The sequence below is a fragment of the Cuculus canorus genome, chromosome 2, assembly GCF_017976375.1.
Source record: "Cuculus canorus isolate bCucCan1 chromosome 2, bCucCan1.pri, whole genome shotgun sequence".
Lineage (NCBI taxonomy): Eukaryota > Metazoa > Chordata > Aves > Cuculiformes > Cuculidae > Cuculus > Cuculus canorus.
The window spans coordinates 70,503,408-70,514,571 of record NC_071402.1 but is presented as its reverse complement, the minus strand read 5'-3'; positions in this window follow the sequence as shown (position 1 = coordinate 70,514,571).

Here is an 11,164-nt window from a genome sequence, read left to right as displayed (position 1 = left end):
CAATTTTAGAGCAGCAGGGATGAGCACATTCCTGCACAGATGCTTGTTCCCTCCTTGTGTGACCCACAGCTAGCTTTAACCTCTTATCAATACGGTTCATGAGCTGGGGCATACCCTGTGAACTGTTAAAGGGTAAAATTGCTTGTAAAAACTCAATGTAGAGCGGCCCTAGAGGGTAGCAAGGGGTTATTGAAGCCTTGGGCCTTGCTCTTTGCCTCCATTATTTTCTCCTCTGCTCTGGGATAAAGTAAAGCCAAAACTATTCATCGCATTGTGAAAAAGAAGTCCCTAAGAAAATCTTTCTGGGGAGCTGTGGAGCAGAAGACAGTGTTTCATGAGCTGGTTTAGCAATTCCAGGGCTTTGCTTGTGTTTGCCACCTCTTTGGTGTAAGAAATGAAAGCTTCCATAACCGTCAGTCTCATGGGAGAACCAAACAGCGCTTGTCAAGTCATTAGGGATTTTCATTACTTGCATAATGGTGTGTAGGATTTTAATGTAACCTATTCACTGAGCACCCTGACAGGTGATGTGGAATTGTGGCAGAAAACTAAAGAAGAAGTGAAAACCAAGCAGACATCCTTGCTGCCAACACATCAGCATTTCTATGACAGATTAGTGGAGGATTCTGAAGGAACCACTTTGCCTTTAAATTCTTACCCTTCAAACAAGTGCCAGCTCTGTTTACAAAATTACACACTGCTGCCTGAAGCAGTCTGTACAATCCTGCTGCAATCACATTATTAACTGGTGTCTCTCATTAGCCACTGCTGATTCATGGCTTTGTGCTGATAAAATAAAATGATTGTTGCGATGTCGACCATCATATTCGGAGTTTTGCTGAGATGGTCACATTGGAGATATTGGCTCCCATCAATACCTTCCTCTGCCTCTAAATCTCAATAGCACACACTGCAAAGCAGCTCCCTGAAAACAGTCTGTTGTCACTATAGATTACTATCTGGAATTAATACCAAGTTTGCCTGGCATTCAGACTCGTAATGCTTCCTGGGACCTCTCATGTACACATTTGTATAAATGACAATTATGGTAACCATACAATTTTTTAATATTTTTCTGAAGTTTTGTGAGCAAATCAGCCCATGTCAGCTCTCCCAAATTGTCTTGCCTCCAAAATGGCTGAACTATCTTTTAGAGCCAAAGAAAGTACATCCCTGGCTCCAGCCTGCCTGGAGCGAACAACTGGGGTGCTTTTTGTGAATCCACAGTTCAAAGCTCATATGCAGTTATCCAGGGATTTAGTTTTTTCAATTTCCCTTCTAGAACAGGTCAAATGTTTGCAAAATGAAGAGCTTTATTTCCCATCAAGAATTCACAGAAAAACAGTACAGGTTTGCTTTGTTCCTTCTAAGTAATTGAGTGCCCCCAGGGCTACTCACAAGCTGCCATTCCTGCTGTGGTATCCAGCCAGGACAGTCTGGGAGGGAGCACACACCACCCTCCCTGGCTCCAAATGGCCCTGTGGCAGAGACCCACACTATGCTCCACTGGTTCTCCTTTTTGGACTTTTTCCTCCTTTATGGACTCTCATGGAAAATATTTGAAAACAGACTTATCTATAGTCTTGTTTTTCATACCACATTTCCAGAACTGCCTGCTTACAGCTAAACTGAGAGATTCTAGACACCTTCTCCTTGGGCTGGTGCTATTGCACACCACACATCTTATCTCTCAGCCAGATGCTTTCTGTCACTCAAAGCAAGTCTCTCCACCAGACTATCCCACTCAGTGAAATGCTCTTCACTTTGTTTTCCTGCCCCTATGCCAGCATAGATGCTGGCACCATCAGAGCGCTTGCCCTCTGCCTGGAGGCTGGCATGCCAGGTCTGAGTGTCTGACTGCATCCTGCACTGCCCATGGGAATAGCAGGGTGCCATAGATTGCAGGTGAGAGCAGTTATTCACTTCATTTCCCTCCATTTACCTCAATTCCCTCATCTGTAAAACACAGATAACATTTCTCTGGCTCGTAGGAGATGATGATCATATAATTTATATCCAGATTCACATTCAGACTATATAGCTATAAACACCTAGCAATAGTACATAAATGTCATTATTGTAACTACTCACGAGAAAGTGGGAGGATTTGTGTAAGGGCACAAACAGAGAGTTTTGGTGGAGGAGGAATGCTTTTTAATTCTGCATGTATCTGAACACAACAAATACGGCAAAAATTAATCCTGGCCTGCCTTTTTTAGGTCCCTCCTGCAGACTACTGTATGGAATTATTTCTGTTGGAAAGTTTAATGTTTACATGAGTCTGTGATTTGAATGAGACGCAGAAACAAGGTAGTGAGAGAGGCAAACTCTTCTCTGGTGTTTGCCACTTCTTGTTCCTAACATCTGCTCTAGCTTACAATAGGCAAATACGCAGTTTTTTTTTCCCCTTCTTCAGAAATCCTTTTCAATCCCTGTAAAACAGCAGCAGTGACTGGTGAACGTCTGAATCATGGACCAACACCTGTCCCCAGTCTCAGGGCTTTCAGAGCAGCTCAGACAGAGCTGGGTCAATAGATGCACCAAGTCATACCCAATTGACTCCAAAGGTTTTCTGCAGAGACTCCAGAAAGACAGGAGTCGCTCTATTGGATCAAATCAATGGGGCATGCAGTCCAGGATCCTGTTTCCAATAGTAGACAATACCAGATGCTTCAGAGGTTAGATGCCATTTAAGCCCCAGTGATTTCTTTGTACAATGAATTTGAATGGCGTGGAATTATATTGCGACATGCTGAGAAGAAAATTGAAGATATGGAAATTGCATTTTGTGGCTGAAATGCAATTCAGACCAGAGATATTACAAACTAGAGGGCCGTGAGAAATGGTTTGAAGGTCTGGAAAAGCAGAATTGTGAAATCCTGTGCGGTAGTGTAGCCATCTAGTGATCATTTTGAGAAGTCTCTCTTTCTTTGAGAGACGTGATGCAGCACACTGAGAGACTGGAAAGATGATGGTGTTTGAAATGAACTAACGGCGTGAAGATCTGAGAGTAACAAGAAACTGTATGTGTGGGGGTAACACTTACAAACCTGGAAGACAAGATTACAAGAGGCTGGTGATTCCCAAGGATAAAAAGGTTTATTTGCGGCATGCCTGACGCCTGCAATATTTGCACAATACAAAGAATCAAAAAAAACATCATCCAGAGAAAGGAGATCTCACATGCCAGAAGATATTCAGAAGTGCTTTCAAATTGCAAGTGAGCACCTGAAGAGTGAGACTCATTCAGCAGGAGCAAAATTCTCTGCCTGGTTGCTCACAGGATGCCTATTCAATCTTAGCTGTAAAAAAAACCCTAAAACAACCCATAAGCCAAAACAAAAACCTTTTTCCTGACTCTCAGGTGGAATATTCTTGATTTTTTTTAGATGGAAAAAATGAGAGAATCCCCTAAGTGCAAAAACTCCCAGGGCATCAGGAAAAAGGAACGCATGTTTCAATGATGCAACAGGGATAATCACCATATTGATGCATTTATGTCTAGGCAACACATGGCATAAATCAGTAACATGCTGCTGAAAACAAAAGCACTGTGCAGCTTTATATCAGAAAGAAAGCAAAACCAGAAGGAAAGTCTAGAACTAAGAAGTGAGAATACTAAACCGGAATGAAGGTGAAATGGTCCTGTGCCTTGGCTCTGGGCATGGGCTGAACCTTGCCCTATCTCAGCTTTCCTCCGAGCTATGTTCTGTCCCTGACATATCTCTGGTAGCTGAAGATTAGTTTAAGCCCTGAAGCAGCAGGTTTAGGAGATCTGTCCATCCCTCAGTGTTTTCAGCAATGGTCGTTATGACCACTCTGGGTATTCTTGTTAGGAAGACGTAAAGATATCAGGAGAATGCAGCACAAACTACAGTAATTAGCATAATATAATTTGAACACTCAGGCTTAGTAAAGTATTTCAGTATCAACCTGTGGCAATCTGTTCTGTGGTTTAATTATAAGCAGTCAGAGAAACAAAGTATTTCATTTTTTCAGTTCTGAATTCTGCTTCTTCATTCTTATCATTCTTACCCTCATGAAATAGGGAGAGCAGAAGTGCTACCTTATCTTACATCTGAGGTGTTCTTTATTGTACTCTTAATAAGTAACCTTTTATTCATCTTTTTCCTAAGGGATACACAGACCCTGTTACATTCGTGCCACTTCCCTCTCTCTTAGCTCACCATAATTACCATTACTTCTCTTGCTCTGCACCTTAGTGTAACATACAGAGCAGACTTATCTGGGTCTTAATATCACCATATTCAATACTGGATACATTGCTGCTATATCAGACTTCTCTCTGTTGAGACAGCATCACAAGTCATCTGTAGGTTATGAGGACACTCAGGTATAGCTGCAGGTCTCCTTGTTCCTGGCTTATTCCTAGACTACTCTGGGTTCAGGCCACGCATAACAAAAGCACCAAAGTGACAATAATTGTGTAGTTTCCACCGCACAGTCACAGTATTCAGAAGATAACTACACCTGTGTAGGTCTCTGCTACTCAGCTGGTTATTGCATCCTTTCTCTTTCTGTCCTGCCTCTAGTTCTTACGATCTAGTAGTGACTTTGTGACTCAAATCTCAAAACTTTGTGACAGGTGTTGAGACTCCTGCCAGTCAGTCAGGAGGGCTGGACTTTCAGCTAGTCTGTAGTGACTAGCGACATTTGTGCCCAGTCTTAGAAAAGAGGAGGAAAGTAAATATTACAGACTGAGCTTGGAGATAAAAAGAATAATTGTGGTGCAGTCATGCAGGCTTATTTTAAATGAGAGATAGGGATTGTATTTATCCACTACTTGAACAATAAAGCATATAGCACTGCTAAACACAAGATTAATTTACACTCTCCTACTCTGCCCAAGAGTTACATTAAATATGCAGAGCAAAATTATGAACTAACAAAAGAAAAACAGTAAGTGGGTATAATCCAAGTTTTAAACTAATTCTTCAATTTTCTTTTTATGCTTCAACAGCATTTTCCCAGAAACATTGCTGTTCACAGATTTCTATGAACTGGCTCACTGGTCCTGCACATGGCACTAGAAATAGGGCTCTTAATTTTCTCAGTACATATTCAAAGGCAGCTTTCAGCAAGAAGATCCTAGCAGGGCCCTGTGGGTTATCTACAATATGTCTTCTTCGCAGTTGCTATTTATCAGGAAGCAGCCCCTAATCCTGTAACGTGACCTAAGTTCTCTACTTCTGGATTCATGACCTTGAAATTGTCTGCATCTGTTCACTCAGAAAAGTCCAGTCTTACCAGCTAATTCAGTTCAGTCTGTAGAACTAAATTGCCCTTATTATTTTTCACCTTTGTGTCATCTACAAACTTTATTAGCAATGATTTTATACATTCTTCTGAAGGTCTGGGAAAAGGCAAAAGGATCTGAGCCAAGAAGAGACTCCTTTGGGACCCTTGTGGGATACACTTCTTTTTCAAGATGATTCCTTATTTGCAATTACTCTTCCAGATTTATCGGAGAGCCAGTTTTAATCCATTTAATGTGTGCTTGGTTTAGTTTATGCTTTGCTAACATTTAATTACAATTTGTGGCACTAAGTCTGACACCTTAAGAGAAGTGCATCATGTGAACCAAATTTGTAATCCCATCAAAAAGCTGACCAAGTTTCACAAGACATGTTTTACACAAGACAATATCGAAAGGCATCAGTTGTCTTCCTGTTTATCGTCTCTTCTAATTATGTCTCTTTTTTTAGACTAGATTTAATGCTAAGCAAATCAGCCGTTAGTTACCTATAGTTTCCAAGTATCTTATTAAAAATTGATATCATCTTGTGCAATCTCTGTATCTCTCAAATTCACATATGTGCACACCCTTCTCTGATATGTCCTGCACAATCTACTCACAACCAATGTATGGTCTTGGCTAAATATTTTCTAAATTCTGGGTGTGAGTTATTTGGTAATGTGAATTTTAAGATGTGCAATGATAGCAATGGCTCGTTAGCATTTTCATTACCTGCTTTCAAAACAGAATTTCAGTATCATTGTGACTTTCAAATGCATGATAAAGCACCTTTCCTTATCCATAATGAATATTCATGTAACAGTTCATTTTTTCTGCAGCAGTAACAAGTAATGAACCCATGTTTCCTTAAGGGGTGGCTTTCATTTCAGTATCTGAATTCTTATCATCCTCAATCTCCTTGGCATATGTATGTAGAAATGTTAATTACTCTGCACCAGTTTTGATTGAGGTGGCTGTATATAATCTAGACACTTCCATAACTGAAGTAAAAATCAAAGTCAAAATGTACATGTTTATTTTCAGCTGTCACAGTCACTTTTGCGTTGCACTTCAAATACCTTATATTCTAGTAATTTTCATTTCAAAGTGTTGTATATACTCAAGATATTTTGCTACCATCTCCACAGAAATTATGTCATGCTAGCAGGAAAATCAAATGTGTGCCTTTGCTATTTTACGGTGAACAGCAGATTTATTTATTTGATTTGACTCACTCATGGGAAACATTTTTCGTTGAGAATACCCTTTAAGCATTAATTTTACTAAAATAACCATAAAGATCTAACACGTGGCCCTGTAAACAGTTGGGGCCCTCCCTTCCCCCTGAAATCCCAATTTTTTTCCCCAGACACATCTGCCTTAGAATCAACAGGTGTCCTGAGCTGTTGGGAACAAAGTTTACCACAGTTCTATGTCCCATACATGCCACTTTGCACATGGTGGGCGGAACAACCTCCTGGCCAGCAGGACTGGAGGCACGAACTTCCCCAGCAGCAAGCTCTCTGCTCGCTGTTGCCATCTTTCTAACTTTGACACTTCTACCTCTTTGCATCATCATTCTACTGCCTACGAAAACAGGCAAGGCAGGCTAATCCCAAAAGGAGCCTCAGCTATTGTGCTTCATGGTGGCAGAAGACACTATTAAGATTGGCCTCAAACATTGGCACGTATAACCCCAAGTTACATGATGATACGTATAACCCCAGAGCAGAGAAACAAAAACACTAGACAATGTAGAAGTGCAATGCAAGCTGAAGCTGCCAAAACCACAATGAACCAACATAGCACAGCCACAGGGAAGTCTTATGAGCAGCACAGCATAACTGGTAATATACTGACACTACTTTTTGGATTAACATTTTGGCTATGGGGTGCTCCTTTGCTCCTCAGAGAGTGCTAGGGTATGGAAAACCAACCAAGATCACATAGGAGCCACAACAGAGCCAACAACAAACTCAGAGAGAATGGTTAGGTGTAGAAGGTTGGCAAATGCCAATAAAAAATAACTACTTCCAGTGAGGATCGCTTTTCTTCCTCTACTTTCTGCACCCTCTAAGGGACTTGTTACAGGCTGGGGGACTGAAGGTTAAGTTTCTGTGTTTCCCAACCTGCTAGCAAATTCCACTGCCTTGAAAAGTAACTCAGGGCAATTCAGGTAACAAACTCCTGGTCATCAGTTTCCCTTCTCAGCCACACTTTGCAGGTGAGAAATGACACTCAAGTCAGCAAGTCCATTTGTCAGTGGTGAGTGACTCAAGGTAATGTTTATCACTGGCACAACTCTCCCCTTTCATCTCCAGCTTCTGGGCAGAAATATTAATCTCTTCTGTCTTCCTTTGACTGCTTCAAGCCCTTTTCTCAGCTGTTCGCCTTTAATATTTCTGTCTTGCAAGATTAGGGCACAGAAACCTAAACGGTGCCAGGCAGAAAACATTACTTCTGTAGTCCCACTGCAATGACAGCTCAAAAAACAATCAGATCTGCTACATTGACCACGATCACATAAATCACTGATATTATCAATTTATGATATTCCTTGTCTTGAGCTCTGATGCATACAGTGCTGTGCAGCGAGTATTCTACTTTTTATTCCTGCATCAGATACTTGGCGAATTCTGATGCAGCTCTCCAGTTCCTTCAGACTTTAAGGGGTTTGGTTTCCAAGTGTGTCTTTGGGTGTCTCCCCTGTACAGTGGCAGATTAAACCCAGCATGTTGTTAACAGCCACTCTGCTTTCTATATAATTCAGATAAACCTTTCCCCCAGAAAACTGCCCCTCCAAAAAAGTGAGAAAGAAAAATCAATGCGATAATCTATCTACACCACCAGAAAACTCTAAAAACACAACACAATAAATAACCAAGTGCAGTAAAGACAAAGAGAAAGAACTTAATGATAGGAAAAAAAAAACATAAGTAGTTTATTTAGAACAGTCTACATTCCTGTTTCCCTCTGCAGCGCAAACCAACATTCCAACACCTTGGTCTGACCATATTTCTTCATAAAGAGTGTTTTCTTTTAAAAAAAACAAATCTTTCTCCTCTCTTCCTCCTCTCTCCCATTACATCTGCCTTTCTCTTGATTTTCTGTGCACTCCTCTGCATTCATTTCTTAACCTCATTTACCCTTTTTTAAAGAAGTCAGCCTCTGAGCATATGCATATCTGTTAATCTAACTCATCTATCAATGGTTTCTGAGCCATCTTTTCTACCTATGCAGCCAAAGATTTTAGCCAGGCTTTTATCATTTTTATGTGCACTGCTGCCTCCCACTGTCACAAGGTCACCCTTGGAAATGATACTATGCCTCAGTGGGTACTTTTTCACTTAATAAAATATACAGCGCACTGTATATCAATCAGATTGTCTAGGGACCAAATACTGAACAGTCAAAGAGGGGCAAATGCTTCCCTCTGGATCAATTTTTGACTGCATAGCAAGGGTAACCTCTTTGCCAATGAGAGAGACAGAAAGTCCAGCATTAGACCGTGGGGAGCCTCTCAAGTCATTTTGGAAGGACTGTACTTCTTTGCTCTCATACATTCAACAAATCAAACTCAAAAAAGGTTATGAAAGGTTATGAATGACACTGAGATATCTGAGCAAATTTTACCACCATCACTCAGGGTATTTGGTCTATCAGCACCCCTTACACACGGGGCAGGGTTCAGATGCATCCCTGCAGGATTTGGAACTGATGCTTGCTGAGCTTGGGAGGGCAAATATACCAACTAACATGCACCTGGTGAGACAGCCTACCCCAGGGAAATACTCGGCATTTTGGAGCACCTGCCATACAACCCTGGAGTCAGCCCCTGCTTTTCATAAGCAAACAAGCAGCAGCTACAGGCAAACCTGCTCTAGCCACTCTGTTGATTGCAGAAACTTTCTGGACACAGAAAAGGTGCCTGGCAGATGTACAGTCAGGATTTCTGGTTACCTCCTTTTCCCCTAACTTAACACCTGTCTCTCCTTTTCTTTCTTTTTGGCTGTAATGCCACTGTAAAAGCCATTAAGCCAGAAAAGAAAGAACTCCAGGAAGGCGTACCTTCCAATTTATATAAATCACAGTGACATAAAATCTTTTAGAGTGACAGAATTAAAAATAAAAAAAATAAAGAAGTCAAGAACAGAGTTTTTGCTGCTGCTCCTCATTGCACTACTTTGCAGCTCACATCAGCATCAAGAACGGGCAAGTCTGGTAACACAGTACATTGAGTGAGAAGGCACAAGCCCATTCTGGAGGTTCCAGAGAGCTTACCCACACCTGGGCAGATATTTGTGCTAATGGAGCACACACTATACTCGAGCCATCTTTCTAGCATCAGCTCTGGACACATGACGCTATGGACATGTAGCCCAAACGCTGGCCATGGATGGTTTGGGCTCTGCTTCCCCATGTGTCCCCAACTCCGTTCAGCATGTACCCTGACCCTCCTGTCCTGCATCCACATTGCTAAGCCAGGTGTGGCTAGAAGTCCACATACAAGACTTTTCTCTCTTTTTTTCTGTAGCTGCCAACCTCGCTTCCCATATGACTTCCCTACTCCAGGAAAGTAATGAGCTTCCTGCCTCCCAGAGGCAGCAGAATTCATTTACCCCCTTCCCAGCAGGACCAATGTCTGCTAACAGCACGAGATGTTTCTTACGCTCATTGCCAGTCAGTTCCATGCTGCTTTAAATGAAACACTTCTATTAATGCTACAGGTGGGCTTCAGCTACAAAATTAGCCTCTGGATTTGAGTGTGACCCAAATTTGGGAGCAGCTTTTCTACAAAGATAGGCCCAAGCTAAAATGTCTTCCACTTAACTGGACACAAATCCTTTCCTCTCTGCTTAAGGGTGAGGAAAAGCCTTTACAAGCAGGAAAGCCAGGCCCAGGTTCATTACATTATAACTGCTCTGCAGTCAGACTCAGGGATTTTGTGACCATAATGCTCCTGAGGACTTTTGCACTCAATAAAGGTCTCTAAAGAGTGCATAGAGCCCCTTGCCTTTACATAATCCAAGTAAGATGTAGCCTAAGGCAGCAGCCTGACAAAGGCTGGAAAAATCTCTGCCTTAAGCTCAGTCAGTACCAGGTCTTTGATTTCTGGGTCCTTAAGGATAGCAAAATTCAATTCTGCTATGTTACCTCCTCCCCATTTGGTCCCAGAATGGTTTGTCATGGTGCTTAGCCAAAAATTACCTGCTTCCAGCACTACTGGCTAGCAAGGATGAAGGATGATCAGCCCTTCCTTGCAGCTGGCAGGAGAGGCCACAGCAGAAGAGCAAGTGGGAGGGAAGGAGACTGGATGAGTTCCTGCTCACCACACTTCCCATCCAGCAGTTTCTGCATCCTGAGAGACATATGGCCTGGGCTGCTCTGGGGGAACGCTAAGACCCACCTCACCTCCCTGGCTTTCCCTCCACCACCAGAAGCCACAGGCAGACAACACCCAAGAGCTGGGCACATGGTGGTGTAGGAGAAGTTCCTCTTCCTCAGGTTCTTGGTCTGGATCAGAATAAGGTGGTATAGGTTTAAGAGAGAAATTGAGTGAGCAGCAGATGTTTCTCTTAGATGAGGTATTAATAACAAGGATGCAGACAAAAAGATGACATTTCTTTGTGATGAAAAGAAATTAATCGCCTGACTTACTGGTCGGAAACAGCAGGTATCAGTTCCAGGAAACAGGACTGTTTTGCATGTTTCTGGCACAAAAAATGAATGGCGAGAAAAGTAAGAAAGTAAACAAAAAAATCAGTTTTTAGCCAGGCACTCAAGCAAATAATGCTTCAAATTTGCCTCATGCATGTATAAATGCACTTGTAAGGTCAGAGTTAGGTGATTCCCATCTCACCGCTGTTTCCCTCCAAATAATTAATTGAGTTAATTCAATAGATTTTC